Below are 20,446 nucleotides of genomic sequence, written 5' to 3'. Positions count from 1 at the left end.
GGAATCAGTGAATGAATGAGTCACAGTTCCCAGAACATTCAAATTGGAAGGGACCTCAGAGACAGATCCTTCGGCCCTTAGGGTACAGAGGCCCTAGTGTGTGAGTGGCTTGTCTAATGAAGCTGCACCCTTAAACATGGTTGGGTTCCACAAGGTTGTAGACACTTTCTACAATGATGGTCGTGAGGCAAGAGCTCCTATTCATCCTCCATCCACTGAGCAGAGCAGGACTATGTCCTGATGAAACAGTTTTGTTCCTGTGGAAACCCTAGATCATCTATGTAGGGGAGCAAAACTTGCCACCCCAAAATGTCTCTTTGGCATGTAGATTATTTTGAGCTGAAACAATTAAGTCCCAAAAGACTCAGGAAGAACCTTTGACTTTCCCCCTAACTGACTAAAAGAACACAGATGGAGGACTCGTTCCAGGAAAGGAGCCATCACCATAGATAACTATAATATGAAGTAGGTGTGGTAGACAGTGAGGAACCTAGGAAAGTCTGTTTATTAAAATTCCTTTCTGTGTTCCATTGTCTTTGCAGGCCCAGCAAACATTTATTTACTAAACTTTTGCTTTTCTCTCTGCATGTGAATTGTCTTTCTCCCCTTTGAATCCCCAAATCACTACCGGCAACATCCTCTTCTGTTAGTTGAAGATGGTGTTTAAAGTGAGGTCTTTGGACACTTTGGCAAGTTACTCAGTTTTCCTGGCCCTCTTCCATGTACACGTCATTAAACTTTTGTTTGATTTTCTCATGTTAATCTGTCTCATGTCAATTTAATTCTTAGACCAGCCAGAAGAACCTAAAAGGGCAGAGGAAAATTTCTTTCTCCCTGACACCTACATACTACCTATGTGAGTAGGTTGATGAGCCCCTTTTCTAATGAAATCCCCAGATATCATGGTGTTTGGATCTTGCTACTGCTGCTTTGGGTACAGTCACTGTGGCTTTGGGGAGAGGAACCCCAGAGTCCTGGGGCACAGGAGAATGGTTCTCTCTGACAGACTGCAATCCAGATTAAAGGAACAGGGCTTTGGGGAGGCATAGGAGAATGCAGTGTTGCATTCTGTCTGTTTGTTACTCCCAGATCTGGCCAATCAGAGAGAGGAATTAACTAACAGACCTTGGTGGGCTCTAAGTTTTTCTTCTAGCCCTCCCTTCCAGAAGATTCTCTGGGAGCCGTGTCTGCCGCACACAGCGGGAGTCCTGGCAGTCCTGGTTCTACACTCTCAAGCCTTTGCTCTCCTGAGGACTGAGAGAGCCTCAGCCCTGCCTGGTGAGATGTAAGTCACATTCTATGACTCAATGAAGCATGATTCTTGTCTGACTGGATGTGGCTTATGACCCTTGCCTCATGGTATATCACCTTTTCTTTTTCTTTTCTTTCCTAGGAATATTGCCAAGTAGAAAGATGAATGTACGGCTGAGAATGGGGAATAAAAAGCATTATATAAATACTGAAAAATCACTCAGGAAGTGGTATCTGAGCATTAGTCTTAGAAAATCTCAGGCAGAACTTTCAAAGGGCTTAATTGGTGAATTTAGCTCAAAATATATTCTTTGCACTGAATGAGCCAGAGGGATTGGGGACATGCAGTCCCATCCCCACACCGACTATCACACTCCTGGCTGGTGGGGCCTGGAGGAGAGAAATGGAACATCTGAATCTGGTTGAGTGAACCTAATTTTCCCCCTCTGTACTAGAAAAAGTATATCCCCTGAACACAGAAGTGCCCACCTTACTGCCCCAGATATCAAGCAGAGGGCAGAAAGGTGAGTGTCAGTAAACAGCCAGCTGACTGGCTGAAATATTGGGTTCATGAGTGTAGGAGTTCAAGGCAGAGATCCTGCACAAAGGCACGCTTGCAGAATTGCTGCACTGGGAGTGGCTTTTCCATTCCAACCCACATGCAGATCCTCCTCCTGGTCCTTGGGATTCTCTCCTCTGCTTGAATACTGTGTTTCATTCCCCCGCTACCTCCTTCTCCTCACATCTCCAAAAGACAGAAAATCATCCTCTAATCTGCAAGCTGCCCCACAGTGTTAGCTAGATGGAGACCAGCCACCTTCTAGCCTTGACGTCAGGCCTGGGGGAGGAGAAGTGAAGATAAAACAATGACCAGCAACACTCATATTTTGAAATCTATGCTCATCTTTATCAACAGTTACCACTTATTGATGGCACGCTCTATACCAGGCCCTCTGCTAAATGCCTTACTGGGATCTTCCCATGCAACCCTTCCCATGCATCAGTCCCCTGAGGTAGACATTAGTACTGTCTTCATCTTATGGGTGAAGAAACCGAAGCCTAAACAGAGGAGGAGATATTTGTAAGGTCACATGTGAAGTAAGAAGAGCTGGGGTTTGAAACCAGACCACCTCTACCCCCATCCCCACACATTTGAGAATCTAGAGTTGGAGAGGAGGTAGAAAGTGAGGCCTGGGCTTTCCAATCAACAGAGATTGGAGAAATTAATGACAAGACCCATCCAGGAACATGAGAGAGAGAGAGCGAATAAAGGTATGTGTGCTTTGGGGGTGGGCTTAACATACAAGTAGAACCCAGAGTTATGCATAGTGGGGATGGGGAGGACAGATGAAGGGAGGGAAGCAGAAACGTAATGTACTGTTTGCCTATTATGTATCAAGAACTGTGCTTGGCTATTTACATACAGTAACTCATATAATCTCCATAGGAACACTATGAGTAGATATTATCCTCTCTATTTTATAGATGAGCCAATGGAGACGAAGTGAGAAAAGAAAAATTAAGCTTCCCTCCACTTACACTGGGGTTAAAGCCAGAGATTTTTATAAACTTTAATATTTTGTTGTTTTTATCACTGCTTTCTTACAGTTACTGGTAATTCAAACCCTTAATAAGTTTCAGTCTCTTTATTGTTTACAGACTAGAAAGTAGAAGCAGAAGCGACGTTTCACACAGAAGGAGGGAGACTCAGGTATTAGAACAAGTGGTATTTGGAGAACATAGGAAGGAAGCAGGGCTGAAAAGAAAGAGCTGGTTCTGGATCATAGAATGTCCTGGGTCCACACACTAGAATCTCCTCAACTAAAAAAATAATAATTAATTAAGAAAAGAAAAGGTGGGACTTCCCTGGCGGTGTAGGGGGTGTGGGTTCAATCCCTGGTCAGGGAGCTAAGATCCCACATGCTTTGCAGCCAAAAAAACAAAACATAAAACAGAAGCAATACTGTAACAAATTCAATAAAGACTTTAAAAATGGTCCACATCAAAAAAAAAAAATCTTAAGAAAAAAAGGAAAAAGAAAAGGTGGTATCTCCTCTCACAGCCTATTCTAGACATTAGCTATCTTGAATTTAATTTGAACCATGAGACACCTATATCTATCACTCAGGCTCCACTCCCCGAGTGTCCTCTCTGCATCTGTTGCACTTAGAACAGTACCAGATACATAGTAGCTGCTCAATAATTATTAAAACAAAGAAGAAAGGAAGGAAAGAATAAATGAAGACTCTATGGGCAGCTAAAACACAATTAGCATCAGCAGAGAGTTCTTCTCCCTCTTTTCTTTTTATTATTTCATTACTTCCAGGTTGTTTGTCCCCCTTGGTGATGTCCCCTTTTGGTACATATATTGACTACTTCCTGGATAGCAGGCATGAATTTAAGCACTTTACTCATTTAATCCTCACTGTAAGTCTATGAGGTAAGTATTTTATTAAACTTACTTTACAGATGAGAAAGCTGAGACCTGAAAAGATTAAGTAAATTCCTCAAGGTCATACAGCTAGTACGTGGCAAAATCAAGATTTAAAACAGGCAATTCACCCCAGGGTCTGCAGCTGCATTATAAGCTAATGATGATTATATGAACCAGATTTCTCCTTTATATTAATTAAAGACTAGGAGAAAAAGGAGTTCTATACACTGCAAATTTACACATATCTCAAATCCTATTTGAATGTCATTGGGTCTTGGAAATTAGTCTGGAAGTTCAGAAATTATGTAGTGTAATATGTTTTCTTCTCAAGTATCTTAGTGCATCCTTTCTCCACTCAGCACAGCTCCAAAGATAAAAGGAAATCTACAGTGGGCCAAAGGCCACTGAAAAATGTTAGGGCTCAGGACCACTAGAACATTAACCTCTGTACCCATCCTCCTACCCACATTTATTATTGTCCCTGACCCCCTTCAAAGCATTGACAGCCTGAAGTAGGAGATGCTTAAGCAGTGCGATATTGTAGGTGGAGCACAGGCTTTGGGGCCAGAGTAGCATGTGTTCCTATCCTAGGTCCACCATTATAAGCATGTGTCCTAAGGATAGTCACTTAACCTCCCTGGCCTTTGTGCCCTATCTGCACAGTGAGGCTGACAATATCAACCTCCCAAGGTTATTGTGAGGAGTCAAAACTGTTACGGACATGATGTCTCCTGGCAGCAGGAAGCAGGATAGCTATTAGCTCCACCACTCTGTCCCCCACATTGTTTTCTATCTCACTCCGAGGTGACAGTTATAACAGCAGTTTTAACAAGTTCTCATTCATAGAATGAGTTCCCTCTTCCCAGGAGGCCCTGACTTTGAAGATGGGCTTCTCCTATAGTCTTTGATCCCACATTCCAGTAAAAGGAAACTAACTATTCTCCAGGGTCTTCCAGAATGACTTCCTGGACACATTTGCCATGTGTCAATAAACCTTTCAGCTGCCTCTCTGCATTCCTACCCCAGATTCCCTTCACCTATGCCCTACCCACTTATTGGTCTAACCAACTACTCAGAGCATCATTCCCACTTCTCTCCTTGTTGCCTCAGAGACACTGCAGTGAGTTCCAGGATTCATGTGTGCATCAGCTTTCATATGCAGGGTGTATAAATACTTACAAAGACATGTGCAGCTATTTTTGAATGTATCATAATTCATTTGAAAGCATGAATTACTAAATTTGTAGTTCTCTTTTCAGGATTTTTTTTTTCTATCAATTGGAACAAATAGTACAACTATTATTATCCACCATCATCAAGCTGGAGAGTCATGAAATATTTTGAAATTAAAAAAGGAGTTTTCACATCCAAAAAATTTGGAGACCCCAGCTCCAGGTGACAGGGATAGTATTAGAGTAGATATAACTTCAGTGCTATGGATTGAATGGTGTGTCCACCCACGCCCCGCCCCCCCACAACCTGCACAACTCGTATGTTGAAGCCCTAAACTCTAATGTGATGGTATTTGGGGATGGAACCTGTGGGAAGTAATTAGGTTTAGATGAGGTCATGAGGGTGGGGTCCTCCTGATAGGATTAGAGCCCTTTAACAAGAGATGTCAGAGGTCTCTCTCTCTCTCTCTCTCTCTCTCTCTCTCTCCCCCCAACCCCACCATAAGAGGACGCAGAAAAATGGCAGCCATCTGCAATCCAGAGAGAAAACTCTCACCAGGAACCAAATCTTCCAGCACCTTGATCTTGGATTCCCAGCCTCCAGAAATGAGAGATAAATGTCTGCCGTTTAAGCTACACAGTCTATGATATTTTGTCATAGCGGCCAAAGCTGACCAAACATTCAGGAGCAATGCTGGCCTCAGTTAACCCTGTTGTGAGTCCTATTCATGGCTCTGGAAGAGTCCCATTGACGATCCTAAAGGAGGGTTAGACCTGGGATCCTAAACTACTGTGAACGCCATGAGTGAACTGGAGTAAATGGCCCCCAAATAAAGCAGTGCATAGCAGGTTCTCTTGCTGTTTCACCAGCTTTGTTTCTATAGTCACTTCACATGTTCATTTCCATCTAGTACCAAATTTCAATAGACTTACTGTTGGTGGAGCAATAAATTCCTCATAATTTCTCATCTGTAAAATGAAAATAGTACCACTGACTTCATGGGGTCATTTGGAGGATTAAGTGAGACAAAAACTTGTGAAAGTGTTCAATAAATATTGGTTGACTCTGGAGCTAAAAACCTCTTTTTCCCCTGGCACCACGTTTTTATACCATCTACCCACTGCCCCATTTCCAAAATCTTCTTAATTTGTCCCAAAGCAATGGCATCATAAAGCACTGAGCTATTTTGCCCAACTCCACTCCTTTCCTATTGAGATCCCCTAGTCACCAATCATATCTAACGATGGAACATTAATATATAGATCATTTGTTTGATTTATCTGTTATAACAGGAAGCTATGCGTATTTGTGAATAATCGGGGGAGTTGGCATGAATGAACCTGATGGGAGTAGTTTATGAAATGATTGGTTCTTTCATCTCCCTTGATCTACACATTGATTTAGTTACAAGCCCCATTGATTCACCTCATATGTCTGTCCCATCTGTCCCTCTTATATGGGCCACTGTCACCCTCTCTAGATCAATCCCAATTATTTCTGGTCTGACTGTTGTGTCAGCAACCACCCTGCCTCTTCTCACCAACCTCAAATCCATCTTCTACTGGTACCAGATCAATCTATCAAATTCCAGTGTTGAGTATCTTTTTTACCAGCATGGAAGAAAAATCACCAGATAAACAAGAAGAGGGTGGAGGGCAGCTAGTGGTGAGGGCTGCTGGTCCTTTAGAGGTTAGTTGCTAAGGGACTGTGAAGCCCATTAACAGGAGGGATAAGTGAAATCATTTGAGAGGCCTTAAAAATGATAGTGTCTAAATATTCTAAAACATTTTGTAACTTGGTCTTATTTACCTACTCCATTTTTTCTGTAATCAACCTGAGTCTAATCAAGGACCATCTCTTTCCTGTCCCACTTACTCATGGCATTTATTTCAGTTTATTTAAGTTGTTTACCACCTGTAACCAAACAGTGAGCTCCTCAAAGGTTGATGAAGCATCTCATTCATTTCTGTATGCCCAGCAACGAGCACAGGGCCTGGCTTATGCTTAGCGCTCGAAGAATGAATGGGCGCAGATAAGCACCACATGTTAAAGGAAGAAAATGCTACAGAAGCAATAAAGTAACGCATGGAAAGTCTTCAGCGGAAAGTAAATTCTGAAGCTGGGTCTTGACAGACTAGTAGAAGTTTGCCAAATGGAGAAGAGGAGGTAATTTTGAGTAAAGAGCACAGTGTTCAGAGGCTCATCTCTGTTTTCTAACCCCCAAGAGAGGATGCTTGGATCTAAAGACAATGTCCTTCCAATTCTGAATGTCACAGGGGCAGAAAGACAGGCAGCGTGAACTGCCCTCTGCAGAACCATGACCATATTTGACTACTTTAATTCCAAAGAGGGAACCAGATTCCTAAACTGTCTGTAAGAGATCCTGCCTGTAGGAAAAAGGGCCTAAACTTCCTGAGATCCAAGATGATGTGGTTCCAAGCTTGAGCTGCTGAGGTGTGTAAACTATGGATTTCCAAGGCACATATGCAAAAAACCCCACAATGTGCTTATTCATTATTTTATTATTAACCCCACACTCTAACCAACTGAGCTAACTGCTCAGCCACAATGCGTTTATTCAAACAAGTATAGGGAACTAAATAAACCAGCTTCCTCTAATGCTGATTCTACGTGAAGCAAAAACTTCCCCCAGGCTCCCCAAATGCCAACCCTGGGACTGGGTAAATGAGCACTACACATAATGAGTTCCCCAGGTACCTGCTGTCTGTATCCTCCAAGCCCTCAGGATGTCTGTCTACAGGGAGTCACCTCCAGGAGCCCCACTGGCTGCTCCTGGGGGAGCTCCTTCTCTGACTTTGAAGACTTCTCCACACAGAAGGGCTGTCAAGGAGGCCTGCAGCTCCCAAGCCTAACCACATTCCCACTAGAGTGTATTTATCTGCTGCCCCTTCAGCCTCAGCCCGTCATAGGCCCTTTTGGTTACCTCGCTCTTCCCTCCCTGGCCTGCATGCTGTGGCCAAGGGAGCACAACACTTTCATCTTCACTCCTCGGCCTCCTCCAGCCCAGCTCTCCTGTTGTGCCTCAGCACTACGCAGTCACAGGTAACTGTTCTTTAGAAAAGGAGCTGAAATGGGGCTTATTGCTCCTGGACTGACTTTAACTTATTGTAGTATAACAGCTCGTCACAGCTGGAGTAGGTCTTCATAAGGTTGTGTTTGCTCTTCCTACCTTTGATTTTCTTGGAAGAATTACAGGCTTCCCAGGGTGGAGGATACTAACCAGGTTATAGCAGCCATTCTTCTACCTCAAGACAGACTTCAACCAGATCAGACAACACTCTAGCCCAGGCTTTCTAGTAGCCCTGCTGGTATTTGGAATAGGACAGTTCATCCTTGGGCGGGATCGTCACATGTATTGCAGGACATTTAGCACCATTAATGGCTAGCAGCACCCATGGCCATCACTAGAACAATTAAAAGCTCTAACACACATTTTTTTTATTTCACAGAAGAGGTGCCATACCACCCATGGCTGGACCGCTGCCTAGTTTATGCCCAGAGGCCTCCCAAAAGATAAACGTCTTTAGCCACATATTTTAGTGTCAAATTATTTCTCCTATTGGGAAATATATTCTGTTGCAGCTTTACTCTTTTTTTTTTTAGCATTCTTCATGTAAATGATTAACAGCTGGTTGCCAACTTCTCTTAAATAATTTTTTATAAACTTGAAGGAGGTCTCCATGCCTGCTAACCTTCCTCACTGATGTGATTTACTTTATGCAAAAAGCCTTTTTCTGAATATGCATAAGGAAATCAAAATATAATTTAAATATACCCTACAGGAGCTTACTGTCTAAAGGGACCAAAATGTGAAATATTACATGAATTGGACTGAGAGCTATCCTTCAACAAAATGATATATCTTTATTGTAACTCTGTTCTTTATATTCAGGGTCTGCTTTTGCTTTAGATGAGGGACACCTGAATTTGCTGCATCTTCCCTGGTATAATTGTTTACCTCTGCAGAGTAGGTGTATGCCTACTCACAAAGTTGAGTAAGGCTGTAAATCTGCCTTCTAGTTTAGGGAAGATGAAGATGTAGCATAGTTTACAATATACATGAGTGAGTGCTGTGAAGTGTCAGCTGACTTCCATCATTCAGACAGCAGTGGAGAGAGGATGGTGCTTGGTTAAGATTCACCTTCTCCTTCTTGAAAACAAGGTGAACATTTCTGAGTCTGCTTTGCTTCTGCTTCTTAAAGGATGTGCAAGGGGGTGATGCATAGTTTTGAAATAAAAGAAGTCGCCAGTCAATCCCTAAACAAACTGTTTTCAAGCATCAAATGAAAATTTCAGAATACAATATGCATTGATGGAGGGGAAGACATGCATTAGTCTTTGAAGAATGGGGACGATTTAAATAAGAGCAGGAAAAGAGGAAGGGCATTCCAGATGACAAGGAGGAAGAGTAGGTGAAGTGGGAATGTACATGGTTATACAGTGGGGGTGGGGGGAGGAAAATTAGATGATTCTATCATGCATAGGAAATTGTAATAGATGGCCACAGAACAAGAATATTTTAAGCAAAGTTAAGTAAATCCAAAGATCAACTTCAATCCACTGGGAAATGTATCCCCAGGTTTACAGCTGAGAATGAAGTTCAATCAATTTCAGAAATGTGATTAAACTGCTTTACTAAAATTATGCAACTTTTATTCCTCTACTTTTCCGATTTAGTGACCACCCAATGAAGAGGGAGAACCACACTCTCACCACTGAGTTTGTTTTGCAAGGTTTCTCCAGCTTCCACGAGCACCAGCTCACTCTTTTTGTGGTATTTCTTACACTGTACATCTTAACCCTAGCAGGTAATATAATCATTGTGACCATTATCCGTATTGATCATCATCTCCACACCCCCATGTACTTCTTCCTCAGCATGCTGTCCACTTCAGAGACTATATATACATTGGTCATTCTCCCAAGGATGCTATCCAGCCTCGTAGGTATAAGCTGGTCTATCTCACTGGCGGTTGTGCCACACAGATGTTCTTTTTTGTAACCTTTGGGATCACTAACTGCTTCCTGCTCACAGCAATGGGATATGACTGATATGTGCTATCTTCAACCCCCTGAGATACACAGTCATTATGAACAAGAGGGTGTGCAACCAGCTGGTGTGGAGGGCCTGCAGCATTGGGCTAATTGTGGCTATGACACAGGTGACACTTGTATTTAGATTACTTTTCTGTGCAACAAAGGTGGCCCACTTCTTCTGTGACATCCGACCTGTGATGAAGCTATCCTGCATCGACACGACTGTCAATGAGATTCTGACTTTGATCATCAGTGTTTTGGTGCTCGTTGTGCCTATGGGTCTGCTCTTCATCTCTTAAATCCGCATTATCTCTACAATCCTCAAGATCGCCTCAGCCGAGGGCAGAAAGAAGGCCTTTGCTACCTGCACCTCCCACCTCACTGTGGTCATGGTCCACTATGGCTGTGCCTCCATTGCCTACCCCAAGCCCAAGTCAGAGAACACCAAGGATCAGGGTCAGCTGATCTCAGTGACCTCCACTGTGATCACCTCCCTGCTGAACCCTGTGGTGTACACCCCAAGGAGCAAAGAGGTCAAGGATGCTCTGCTCTGGGCCATTGGAAGGAAGCTTTCCTGACAATTTGGGAATTGTTCTTCTGAGGCTCTTAGCATCCATTCTAAGCAGAACTATGAGGAGAAGAGCCCCATGTACTTGGCTCCCAGAGACCTGGCCCATAAGGAGGAGGAGAAGAGAGGAACAGAAACAGCATCTAACCGGGAGTCTGAAAGCTTTAAATATAGCCCCTGGACAAAGTGCTGGACCTGTTTTTGTGGATAATTAGGTAAACAAGGACAGGATATGCCTGAAGAAGAGGTCGAGGAGTAATGTGGACCAAGGATTTTTCATTGGCCTTTTGGTTTTCTTGTGGCTCTCCACTTAATGAAGACAACAGGGAGTCCCTTAGAAAAAACAGAATCCAGGACACACATTCTTCCCTACAATCCCTTCCTTCCTACTTGAGAGCATGAGAATTGCTCAACTTGGAGTCTCTGTCGCAATCTGCTTGTACATGACATATCAAGTCATAAATCACTGTGTGGACAGGAAAAGTGGCCTCAGAATGAGATAGCCCAGGGGAAACAGATTTCCTCTTCCAGCTGCTTTAATTTATCCCAGTTTCTAGCAAAACTGTTTATTAAAGATGGTGACCACAGACAGTTTAATTACAGATCCTAGCAATTCTAAATCTTGTCAGCCATACTAATAGCCGTTTGAGGACACATTCCAAGATCCTCCTGGGTTAGTTCAGCTGCTGTTAATTCAGAAAGCATGTAATGGGTAATAGGAATGAACCAGGCTGTGGGCTAGATCCTGGGGAAGGAAAGATGAAAAGAAACCTAATGCCTGGCTTCAAAAAACTCAACTCCAGTGGCAAAGACAATTATTTTATTTATTTATTTATTTTGCGGTACACGGGCCTCTCACTGTTGTGGCCCCTCCCGTTGCGGAGCACAGGCTCCGGGCGCGCAGGCTCAGCGGCCAAGGCTCACGGGCCCAGCCGCTCAGCGGCATGTGGGATCTTCCCGGACCGGGGCACGAACCCGTGTCCCCTGCATCGGCAGGCAGACGCCTAACCACTACGCCACCAGGGAAGCCCCACAAACATTTAAAGATATAGTTTCAATTCTTTATGTCAAGTGATATATACAAACGATCGAAGGGGAATGGGAGGGAGGGAGAGAAAGAAAGAGAAACTCTGTTGGAGATGCCAGGGAAGTCTTCAGAGAGGAGGTGATCTGTAATCTGGACTGGTTTTTAAACACTTACAGGAGACTGTCTGATGGGCAAATTGTTGAAGGAGAAGAATTCCAAAACAAAGAAATAATATTTCACATGTATGAAAGTTAAGAGAAATGTTCAGGAAATGGAATGTGACTTGGCATGCTGACTCCAGGGTACAAAAAGGAAATGAAGGGAGATAAGACCAGAAGGTTGGCTGGAGTCAGATTGTAAAGGTCTTGTTTGCTGAACTAAGGAATTTGGCTTTAACTTTTAAACAATGGGAATCATCTAAGACTCAGGAAAACTCGGATTCAGTTTATGAGGCATCTATGTGAATTTTTGGCATTCTTATTGTCCTTACCTAGATCCACTGAGACATCTAAGAAGTTGTATGAATCTATAGACTCTAAGCCGAGAAAATCATGGGGGCAAAGAGAATGAGACTAGAGTATTTAGAGGTCATACACAGAAATAATTATGCACTTATGATGAAGCTGAATCAGGCAATCACAGAGAGCAGGGGAGCAGAGGCTGATCAAGGAGTTTCACGTAGATTTGGGGTTTGGGATCCAAATGAGTACCCAGTGAACAAGAACAAGGAACTAGCTGTCAAGTCAGTGACTAGGCTAGACCTCAGACTTGGGGTCACGATAGCTCCAGGACACAACTTCCACTAGAATTAAAGGGTGGGCTCAAAACTCAGAAAAGCCTTCAAAAGAAGATACAGAGACCCAAATAGCACATGTATCTGCTCTCCAGACCGTAACAGAACTACCATGCCCTCTCTCAGGGTCTATAGAGGCAATGGTAAAAATCAAACTATACCTAAAGTTCCCTAAGAATATAAGGTGGCTGAAAGAAATTAAGAGAAGTTGTTAACTGGCAAATAAAAGAAATGAATAATTAAAAGCAAAGTATTGCAGGCAAAGTGTTTGACAGTCATTCAGTAAACATACATAGAATCTTTACTATATGCCAGATACTGGGCTAGACATCGAAAATATCAAAATAATTCTGCACTAATCCTTGAACAAAGGAGCTCCCAGTCTAGCAGGGGACATGGGCTTATGCAGAACTCACCATAATACAATGTGATAGAGAAATGGACAAAATGTGCTTAATATTTATGACAAAGACATAAGCCTTGGGATATTTTTTTGTGATCTATATAAAGCTAATCTCATCAAGCCAGAAAGGGCCCTGCATACTGAGGTTCAGTGAAATAAATGTTTGTTACCTGGGCAATAAGGCTGTCTTGATCTAAGTATGGGGCCATCTCCTAAGGCCGAGGGCTATGTGGCTGTGGATGGCATCATGCAGAGTAACTTATCACTATGGACTTCTAGAACATTTATTACCCAGGTTTTCCAGAAAACTTGTTTGAATGGAATAGCTTCACAGTCACACACCATAGAATCATACGTTTTCAATAGCCCTTGTCACACCCCATCAAGGTCCCGGCCACAGAACTATATTTGACCTACTAAACAGTTCCAGCCTCTCACTGAATATTTGGCTGGATTAAACAACCCGAGAGGAATCCTCCCTGTTCCCCAGGATTATTTCGGTTACTACTCATGCTCAAGATCATTTTATGGCAAGTAACTCTTCCATAATGTGGTCCTTAACACAAAACACTTTCCCAGACATTATCTCACTAGGTCCTCAGAACAATCCTAGGAAGGAGGCAGGAATAAGGCTCTCAAATCTACAGATAATAAGGTTAAGACAGAAAAGGGGTGAAGGCAGAATTGAACTTGTACCACCTAGCTGGCATTTTCTGTTTACCCAGAGTATATCACTACCCAAGGGCAATTCACAGTATGGATGGTAATGTACCAGAGAAATCAAGCTAAGCAAAATTCAAATTCCCCAGGACCTCAAACTTCCCAAATAAAGCAAAACCTCATCCCTGAACCTTTTTCAAAAGAGAAGAATCCTCTATGGAATAGCCACCTGGGATCCTCATTCTAGCCAATGCAGACCCCCAAAGGAAGAGCATTTCCAGCAGCAGTTCAAGCTGTAGTCTTATTCACATAGAACCAGTTAAGAGTTTAGGGAACATGAGTATCCACTTTCTCCAGTATTAAATCAAATCAGAGAAAAGCATTTGGAACTTCACAAGCAAACCTGGCCCTTACTTAAAGAGGTTAGGTCCAGTACTAAGTGCTGGGAATACAATAGTGAATTATGCTAAATATAATATATGTCATATATAAAATGCATACTATAATATATAAAATATAATATATAACATATATTTGGCAGACTGATGACTGCTAAATGAAAATTTTAAACAGGTAATGAGAGCACAGAAGTAAGAAAACTTTAGTTCTAATTAATGTTTTTGAATCAGAAATACAGGAAGACAAATTCAGGTTCTTGGCCAGTCACCCAGTTCACTTCTCCTTCATCATGTATCACACCCTATTAGCAGTAGAGAGTGAGACTATGTAGTAGAGAGATTTGAAGTCTCTACTGTGGCCAATAGCTCTTTTGCTTGTTAGAAAACCTCCAACATCTCAAGCTTTAACTTTGGTAAGAAACTCAATTCCAACTCCAAGAAACATAAATATTCTTTATCTCTTTACTTTCCCACCCCTATTGAGCAAATCCTATTTGCTTAGCCAAATCTACTTCTCTTTGGAGGAGAGTTCTCTCTTTGTGAATGCTGGGACCCCATGGTGAACTTTGGTTTGGAGCCCATTTGTACCAGTCACCCACTGCAGCTGCAACATGAGGAACAAGACTTGAAGTCAGTAGACTGATTTCAAGCCCTGGGCCTCTCACTTATTAGCTCTGTATTCTTGGTTGAGTCACTTAAATTTCCTCTCAATTCCACAAGGTCTTGTGAGTGAATCTTTAACCACCATCTCATTCAGGGAAGTGTGGGGAGATGCAAGGCCTTTAGGATGAAAGTAAAAACGAGATGAGATGGAGGGAATGCAGGAGAGAATACTGAAATAGACTGCTGACTCATTTCTCTAGCCTTTCACTTGGTTTTTAACTTTTTTTTTAATTGAAGTACACTTGACATGTTATATCGGCTTCAGGTGTACAACGTAGTGGTTCAACGTTTATATACATTATGAAATAATCTCCACAATAAGTTTAACAACCATCTGTCATCATATAAAGTTATTACGATAGTGTTGACTGTATTCCCTATGCTGTACCTAACATCTCCATGACTTATTTATTGTATGACTGGAAGTTTATACCTCTTAATCAACTTCACCTATTTTGTCCATTCTCCTACCCCCATTCCCCTTGGCAACCACCAAGTTTTGTTTTCTGTAACTATGAATCTGTTTCTGTTTAGTTTACTTGTTTTGTTTTTTAGATTCCATATATAAGTGAAATAGTAAAGTATTTGTTTTTCTTGGCCTGACTTATTTCACTTAACATAGTACCCTCTATGCCCATTTATGTTGTTGCAAATGGCATATTTCATTTTTTTCATGACTAATATTCAGTGTGTTTGTGTGTGTGTGTGTGCGTGTGTCACCTCCTCTTTATACTTTTGTCTGTCAGTGGGCACTTAGGTTGCTTCCATATCTTGGTTATTGTAAAATTATGCTGCAGTAAAAAAAGGGGTGCATATACCTCCTCAAATTAGTGTTCTCATTTTCTTTAGATAGATACCCAGGAGTGGAATTGCTGGATCATATAATAAATGTATCTTTAATTTTTTAAGGACTCTCCATACCATTTTCCATAGTGGATGCAATTTACATTTCCACCAAGTGTATAAGGTTTCCCTTTTCTCAACAACCTCGCCAACACTTATTATATTTACTATCTTTTTTTTAGAGTAGCCATTCTGACAGGTGTGAAGTGATATCTCATTGTGGTTTTGATTTGCATTTCCTGACAACCAGTGTTACTGAGCATCTTTTCATGTGGTCTGTTGGCTATCTGTGTCTCTTCTTTGGAAAAATGTCTATTCAGGTCCTCTATCCATTTTTTAATCAGACTACTTGTTTTTTTGTATTGAGTTGAATGAGTTCTTTGTACATTTTGGATATTAACCCCTTACCAGATATATCATTTGCAAATATTTTTACCCATTCAGTAGGTTGCCTTAATGTTTTGTTTATGGCTTCCATCACTGTGCAAAAGCTTTTTAGTTTGATATAGTCCCATTTGTTTATATTTAATTTTGTTGTTCTTGCCTGAGGAGACAGATCCAAAAATATACTGCTAAGACCAATGTCAAAGGGATTTTACTGCCTATGTTTTCTTCTAGGAGTTTTATGGTTTCTGGTCTTACATTTAAATCTGTTATCCATTTTGAGTTTATATTTGTATACAGTATAAGAAAGTGATCCAATTTCATTCTTTTGCATGAAGCTGCCCAGTTTTCCCAACACCATTATTGAAGAGGTTGCCTTTTTCTCACTTTATATTCTTACCTCATTGGTCACAGATTGACCATATAAGCATTGGTTTATTTCTTGGCTCTCTATTCTGTTCCATTGATCTATGTGTCTGTTTTTATGCCAGTACTACACTATTCTGATTACTATAGCTTTACAGTGTAGTTTGAAATCGAGAAGCATGATACCTCCAGGTTTGTTCTTTTTCAAGATTTTTTTTGACTATCTGCAATCTTTTGTGTTTCCATACAAATTTTAGGATTATTTGTTATACTTCTGTGAAAAATGCTATTGGTATTTTGCTAGGGATTGCATTGAATCTGTAGACTGCTTTTGGTAGTATGGTACTTTTGACAAAATTATTCTTTCAATCCATAAACACATTATATCTTTCCACTTATTTGTACCATCTTCTATTTCTTTCATCAATGTCCTATAGTTTTCAGAGTACAGGTCTTTCACCTCCTTGGTTAAATTTATTCCTAGGTATTTTATTCTTTTCAATGCAATTGTAAATGGGTTTTCTTAATTTCGCTTCCTGATAGTTCAATATTAATGGATAGAAACACAACAGATTTCTGTATATTTGTATACTGCAACTATACTGAATTCATTTATTAGTTCAAATAGCATTTTGGTTCAGTCTTTAGGTTTTTCTATTTATAGTATCATGTCATCTGCAAACAATGACAGTTTTAATTTTTCTTCTCCAATTTAGGTTCCTTTTATTCCTTTTTCTTGTCTGATTGCTGTGGCTAGGACTTCCAATACTATATATATCAAATAAAAGTGGTGAGGGCTTCCCTGGTGGTACAGTGGTTGAGAGTCCACCTGCTGATGCAGGGGACGCGGGTTCGTGCCCCGGTCCGGGAAGATCCCACATGCCATGGAGAGGCTGGGCCCATGAGCCATGGCCGCTGAGCCTGTGTGTCCAGAGCCTGTGCTCCACAATGGGAGAGGCCACAGCAGTGAGAGGCCCGCATACCACACACACACACAAAAAAAGTGGTGAGATAGGTCATCCTTGCTTTGTTTCTGATATTTGAGGAACTGATTTCAGCTTTTCACCATTGAGTGTGATGTTGGCTGTGGGTTTGTCATATATGGCTTTTATTATGTTAAGGTATGTTCTCTCTACGTCCACTTTGTTGAGAGTTTTTGTCATAAATGGATGTTGAATTTTGTCAAGTGCTTTTTCTGCACCTCCTGAGATGATCATATTATTTTTGTCCTTTGTTTTGTTAATGTGTTGTATCACATTGATTGATTTATGGATGTTAAGCTATACTTGCATCCCTGAAATGAATCCCACTTGATCATGGTATATGATGCTTTTAATGTATTGTTAAATTAGATTTGCTAATATTGTGTTGAGAATTTTTGCATCTAAGTTCATCAGGGATATTGGCCTGTAATTTTCCTTTTTTTGATAACTTTGTCTGGTTTTAGAAGTAGGGTAATGCTGGCCTAGTAAAATGAGTTTGAAAGTATTGCTTCCTCTTCAATTTTCTAGAATAATTTGAAAAAGATCAGTATTAACTCTAGAATTTGGTAGAATTCAATTGTGAGGTCATTGGGACCTGGACTTTTGGTTTTTGGGAGTTTTTTGATTAACAATTTAATTTCATTACTATTTATCAGTCTATTAAGATTTTCTATTTCTTCATGATTCAGTCTTGAGAAATTATATATTTGTTGGAATTTACCCATTTCTTCTAGGTTGTCTAATTTGTTGGCATATAATTGTTCATAATATTCTCATGATGCTTTGTATTTCCTTCATGTCAGTTGTAATTTCTCCTCTTTCATTTCTGATTTTATTTATTTGAGCTCTCTTTTCTTCTTGATGAGTCTGGCTAAAGGTATGTTGATTTAATTTATCTTTTCAAAGAACCAACTCTTAGTCTCATTGACTTTTTTCTATTGTCTTTTTAGTCTCTGTAATATTTATTTCCACTCTGATCTTTATTATTTCCTTCCTTTTATTAACTGTGGACTTTGCTTGTTCTTTTTTCTCTGGTTCCTTTATGTGTAAAATTAGATTGTTATATTTGAGATTTTTCTCATCTCATAATGGAGACCTGTATCATTATAAACTTCCATCTTAGAACTGAGTTTGCCACATCCCATGGATTTTGGAAAGTTGTGCTTCCATTTTCATTGGCCTCAGGTAATTTTTCCTTGGTTCTGTTTTTCAGAGGTTTTGTTGTAGTTGATTTCTAGTCTCATGCTTGTAGTCAAAAAGATGCTTGATATGATTTCCAACCTTCATTACATTTACTGAGACTTGTTCTGTGGCCTAGTGTGTGATCTATCTTGGAGAATGTTTCATGTGCATTTGAAAAAAAGGTGCATTCTTCTATTTTTGGATGGAATGCTTTGTATATATCTATTAAGTTCATCTTATATAATGTGCTAAGTCCAATGCTTCCTTATAGATTTTCTGTCTGAATAATCTATCCATTGATGTAAGTGAGGTGTTAAAGTCCCCTACTATTATTGTGTTAATGTCTATTTCTCTCTTTATGTCTGTTAATATTTGCTTTATGTATTTAGGTGCTGTAATGTTGGGCACATAGATATTTATATGTTATAACCTCTTGTTGGATTGATTCTCTTATTTATCTATTTTTTTATTTTTGGCTAAGTTGGATCTTCACTGCTGTGCAAGGCTTTCTCTAGTTGTGGTGAGCAGGGGCTACTTTTCGTTGCAGTGTGCAGGCTTCTCATTGCAGTAGCTTCTCTTGTTGCAGAGCATGGGCTCTAGGTGTGCAGGCTTCAGTAGTTGTGGCATGTGGGCTGTAGAGCACAGACTCTGTAGTTGTGGTGCATGAGCTTAGTTGCTCCACTGCATATGGGATCTTCCCAGACCAGGCATCAAACCTGTGTCGCCTGATTTGGCAGGCAGATTCTTAACCACTGCACCACCAGGGAAGTCCCAGATTGATCCTTTTATAATTATGTAATGCTCTTCTTTGTCTCTTGTTACAGTTTTTGTTTTAAAGTCTATTTAGTCTGATATAAATATTGCTACTCCAGCTTTCTGTTTCCATTTGCATAAAATATTTTTTTATATCCCTTCACTTTCAGTCTGTTAGTGTCTTTAGGTCTAAAATGAGTCTCTTGTAGGCAGCATATAGATGGGTCTTTTTTTTTTATCCACACAGCCATCCCATGTCTTTTGATTGACACATTTAGTCTATTTACATTTAAAATAATTATTCTTAGGTATGTGCTTATTGACATTTTGTTAATTGTTTTCTAGTTGTTTTGTACTTCTCTGTTTCTTTATTCTTCTCTTGATCTCTTCCCTTGTAATTTGATGACTATCTTTAGCTTTATGTTTGATTTCCTTTCTTTTTTTGTATATCTATTAAAATATTTGGTTTGTGGTTATCATGAGGTTCATATATAACAACCTACACATATAGCTGTCTATTTTAAGTTAATGATCTCTTAAGTTCAAATACATTCTAAAAGCCCTACTTTTCCCTCCCCTCCACCATCACATTTTATGTTCTTGAGTTCAGATTTTATATCTTTTAGTTTTGCGTATCCCTTAACTACTTATTGTACATATAGGTTATTTTACTACTTTTACCTTTTAACCTTCATATTACCTTTGTAAGTAGTTGGTTCATTATATTTACCATATGTTTGCCTTTACCAGTGAGACTTTTTCTTTCATAATTTAATTTCTAGTTGTGTCCCTTGGGTGTTTTTCACTACTTTGTCTTTCAGATCACTGATCTGTTCTTCTAGATCATCTAATATACTGTTGATTCCCTCTAGTGTATTTTTCAATTCAGTAATTGTGTTCTTCTGCTCTGATTGGTTCTCTTTTGTATTTTCTTTTTGTTGAAGTTCTCACTGTGTTCATCCATTTTTCTCCCCAGTTTTGTGAGCAACTTTATGATCATTATCTTGAACTCTTCATTGGGTAGATTGCTTATCTCTATTTTGTTAAGTTCTTTTCTGAGGTTTTGTCTTGTTCTTTCATTTGGAACATACTCCTCTATCTTCTCATTTTTCCCAATTCTCTATGTTTATTTCTTTGCATTACATCCATTACCTCTCCTGATCTTAGAGAAGTGGACTTATGTAGGAGATCTTCTACAGAGCCCAGGAGCACAGACCCCCTGCTACCAAAGCTGGATGCAGCAGGGGTGTTCCCTACATGGGCAGCATACGCCTTTCCGGTGTGGCAGGGCTGACTGTTGCAGACACATTAATATGCAGGGCTGGCCCCCAGCTCATCTGACTGCAAGATCCTGCCTCATGTAGTTGATGTGGGCATGCTGGTGGGTGAGGCATGTCCCCAGTATGGCTGGTTGTGAGGCCCAGTAGCATGCTACTGCAGCACATGCACTGGTGGACAGGGAAGGACCCTGGTGTGAGTGGCTGTGTGGCACAGCAGCATGCAACAG

At 40.6% G+C, this 20,446-nt stretch overlaps 1 protein-coding gene and 1 pseudogene across 1 annotated transcript in view; one reads left to right on the top strand and one right to left on the bottom strand.

Annotated features, from left to right (window-relative positions):
- LOC101270990 (olfactory receptor 10J3-like) overlaps positions 1 to 20,446 on the bottom strand; it is a 172,709-nt gene that overhangs the window by 78,607 nt on the left and 73,656 nt on the right.
- On the top strand, positions 8,660 to 11,224 carry LOC101271477 (olfactory receptor 10J1-like; annotated as a pseudogene).

The sequence above is a fragment of the Orcinus orca genome, chromosome 1 (assembly GCF_937001465.1).
Source record: "Orcinus orca chromosome 1, mOrcOrc1.1, whole genome shotgun sequence".
NCBI lineage: Eukaryota > Metazoa > Chordata > Mammalia > Artiodactyla > Delphinidae > Orcinus > Orcinus orca.
Note: the sequence above shows the minus strand (reverse complement) of the source record. Positions and strands in the feature narration are given on the sequence as shown.